The following is a 4,382-nucleotide window of genomic DNA, read 5'->3' as shown; positions in this document are numbered from 1 at the left end:
CAACAAACTTTGGATTCCTGAAGAGGTGAGGTCAAGGCAAGTGTCAGCTGAATGATAAATACCATGACTGATATTGCATTTAGTTACTGCAGCAAGAGGTATTTCCTTTTGAAATAAAATTGGAGTAATATTTAGTGTTGGTGAACACAGGACCTCTGAAAGACACCACAATGGAAGCTCTGACTTCTCCCCCACTCCTGAACAAATGCCCCAAAGGTACCAGTAAAATACAGCAAAAGTAGTAGCCAGACCAACCCAGCAGTGTGCTGCCCACTGACTCTGAAGCAACTTCAAAGCCATAAAAGTTGCTGACTTCTGTGGCCTGCCTAATCTCTGACCTGTCTATTTAAAAGGTGCTATTGAACATTACAGAAGTGTTTTGTTGTTGCTGTTGTGGGTTCTCTGTTCTCCTGCCCTCCCCTCACCCTTTTTTTTTTTCTTCCCTTCAAACCAATTCCTGCACGGATAGGAAGCAAGCAATCCCATTTCTCACATAGCACTAAAATACTCACAAAAAGCAATTTGTTATTAACATCAACTTTGAACTTTGGTTACAGTTGAATACCCAAACATGACTACCACCTGCTTGTCTTTCATGTTAAGGGGACCCTTCATGTGGTTCCAGCTATACTTTTTTAAATCTCAGTGGATCAGTTCCACTGAAGTGGAAGACATTAAAGATCTACCTAAAATTCTTGATTCAAATATGTCTTTTCTACTTGCTTCTTTAATGTTAGACAACAGATCCTTTGGAAGACAAGAAAATCCAAGCAGGAGTGCTATCTTCTAGATATTAAAAGTGAATACATAAAAGTATCCAAAAACATATAATGAAGCAGAAGTTAAAGAAATTATGATACATTGTTCATAACGACAAGAGAAATGTGCTAGCTTAAGATATCTTATGAAAATGTTTAAAATATTGGATGGAATAGTTGCATTAAAATTACAACTTGATTTTTAATTCCATTGACACAACTTCATTATTTAGACATTTCTAAGTCTTTACCTCGTAAAAATTTTGTGGTCATGTCTTCTGAAACCATACTGAAACCATGCTGAAGCCATTTCAGGGCTAGTGCTGATACCTTTTAACTCAATAGCTGGAGATATGTGAGCATGCTTGGATATGCTTTACATAATCAAAGTTTAAGGGAGTACAATTGCACAAAACAACAGTAGAGTTTTTCATTAGAAAGATAAACCTAACAAGAAAAAAACAAATAGTGCTTAGATTTTGGAAAACAGATAAAATATTCCTGTACATCCTATAAGGACCCTTCTGATTTTTTCTGTGACCTCTTTTCAAGCTCCAGTCAAGTCTTCATGTGACAATTTCTATGAACCTGAGGATAGGAGCACACAACTATATGAGACATTCTTACTACTTGCCTCATCAACAAAATCACATGACAGATGGGATTTTGTGACCTTCCAATTATATCCTAAAACTCTCCTTCCACTCAGTCCAACCTGCATGCGCGTGCCCACATCCGTGACCTTGAGAGTGGCTGGGGAACTTGCCACTGTGTGTGTGCTTTCACTTCTGCTGTGCTGTGGGGCTGGGTGCTGCTGAGGAAACCAGCCATGCTCACCACGAGGAGGGGATGAGAAAGATTTTACAAAGAGTGATGACGTTATTGGGGTTGGTTATTGACGTTAGTGGTGTTGGATCCCATAACCTTGAAGGTAACAGCTCTCCCTTTTCCACTACCAGGAAGACACTGGTTGGCACAATTAGTAAAGTAATCTACAGAAAGGTTGCAGTAGAATTAAGCAGTCTAAACATAACATCTTAGAAACCCTGAAATTGTCTCTTTAAAATCAGCTATGTTTAAGGAATTGGCGAAATACAAATTATTTTAAGATGAAGCTGACTATATCTGCAGGATACCACTTTGCCATGTTCACTTAAACAAATAAAACCCCCAAGTACATGACTTCGTCAAATAGTGGGAATTTAGAGTCTGATAAATTATTAAAAACATCTAAACAGATAATGAAAAGCAATACATGAATAATCTACATTTCAAAAGCCAAAACACAGCCATACTGTACTTCTTACAATTAGTTTTGCTGTCATGCTCATCCTGTGCAGAAGTTAGGAGATCCACTGTAACAGCAAACTTTCCAAGCACATATTCTACAAAAGGCCATCTCATTACACAGCCAATTAAAACGATTTGTTTGTTCATGATGGAATCTAATGTAGAGATTTGTTTTCTTCCAATAGATACCTTCTGCTAAGAAGCCAATTTGGCACAACTTTATAATTGTGCTAGTTCCACTGGGAGCTACAAAGAAGTTTGTGAAGCTGATAATTCTTTAGTGCAAATGAACGAACAATAAAGACAAGACACTTATGAAATTTTCCACAGTGAAAATTCAGAAACATTGTAGCATCCAAAGAAAATGTTAGAGATTAAAAACCCTAGGACCGTGTTATATTACCATCTTTATTGTATTACTTATGTTATAATATTTATGATATTATTATATTAGCATACATATTATATTATCAGCTTTATTGTTGATGCGTCAATGAAGTCTTTTTCTTGAGGATTTTAAGACCAACAAATTGATATTGCAAAACCTTATTCTTTCCCAAGCAAGATACCAAAGATGCTGTAAAAGTTGTCACAGTGACAAAGTTTTGGGCTCTGTTTCTCAAATAAGCACGTTAACCATCAGAGCCAACCTGGGCATAAAATTCAGTAACTTATATAAACGCATTTTAAAATTGCAAAGAGAAACCTGTAGGGTCTTATAGCCTTTGCTTGTAATGGATGTAAATAAAAATTTGCTAGGAGGCTCTCAAAGCAATATGCACCCCACACAGTGCAGCCTGTTCATCAAAACTACAGTATGTACAAACCTGCAGATTAAAGCATGAGGCATGGAGGGAACAGGAGGAAAGAGGCCGCAGTTTTCTAAAAATTAAGCTGAAACTGAACCAGGCACATTTTCTGAAGAAAAAATAAGGGTTTCTGTAGCTCACAGTGGAGTTGACTTTGGCATATTAGCTTAGCTGGTGTCATTGCTGCAATAGAAGCAGCAGCAATGAAACAGGAAACACTCTGGTATTTTTTTAGCTCCAAAGCTTGTCTTTCATTTCCTAATTTGGGTGGGGGAGAAAAGCAGTATAATGAGGACCATCAATAGGATCAGGGACAGAGCTGATCTCCCAAAGCTGGTGGAGAGATTGATAGTCCTTGTTGCAGAACACATAATCCCAGAGGAAATGCTGAGAAAGCCTGACATGAAAAACTTATCATCCTTCTGGGCATGAATTACTCTGCAGCAGTGGCAGCAAACTACATTATGGATGATTCTCATGCTGCTATCAAAGTGATGAGAAAAGATGGGTGCTGTTGGCAGTCATGGGGAGAGGCTGTGGCCCCTTACAAGTTGTATTTATGGGCATCCAGAACCTCACACTCTTCTCTCCAGGACAATTGTCTCCAGGAGAGACCAAAATACAGAAATACTACTACTGAAAAATTAAGCACTAGTACTATAAGTACTCCATTTAATCTCTTCTCCTTAGCCCTGGAAATCCAGCCCAAAAATGAGGAGGGTGAAGGAGGTCTCTGACAGCTCTGGGGAAGAGCTGCTGCACACCTTGAAGCTAAGGAGAACTCCTAGGGTGAGACACAGGTTTCATCATAAGTGATTCAGTGGCCCAGGCCTGAGGGTTTTATCCAGACTGCACTATTAATCAGAGAATCATGTTTCCTTTTCTTGGAGGCAAACGTTTGGTTTATGTCATTAGAAGAATAAAATTAGAAACTAAAAATGTGGTGTATGCTCATATACATCCAAAGGTAGGAATTTTCCTCAGGGTATTTAAATTGCCTCAAGCAGATCTCCTTTTATGGCAACAAGTGTGTGGAACTAGCATTTCCCTTACCTTGTGACTTTATCATCTTTCAAATTAGTGCAAAATAGCAGTCAAGTACCACAAACCCAGAAGTTTGTAACACTGCATTTTGGCTCGGTAACTCTGAGTTGCAGAAGAAAAGTTTTTATTTGAGCTATTTTCCTCTGGACAATAAATGCCAGTTTGAAACATCATTATTAATCTTACCGTGGATAAAATCAGAATTTAAACTTGTAAAATATATGGCAGAAGCTGACGATATAATAAAATGAATTTTGGAGCTGATGAATAGTTTATACTGTGGATGCTCAAAGAAGATAAAGAATGGAGTTAATGTTGAAAAAAATGAGCTGGATACATCTCATTAAGGACTTACTGCTGTATTTGCATTTTTGTTTAATACTCAAATCCTGAAGCACTGCAAATGAGCTGTAACTTTGCAGTCTTTAAAAATAAATAAAGATTAGATAAATGCAGATGCTATGCAAATAGTCAAGCTGCA

This window comes from Sturnus vulgaris, chromosome 5 (assembly GCF_052056855.1).
Source record: "Sturnus vulgaris isolate bStuVul1 chromosome 5, bStuVul1.hap1, whole genome shotgun sequence".
In the NCBI taxonomy this organism is placed as follows: Eukaryota; Metazoa; Chordata; class Aves; order Passeriformes; family Sturnidae; genus Sturnus; species Sturnus vulgaris.
Note: the sequence above shows the minus strand (reverse complement) of the source record.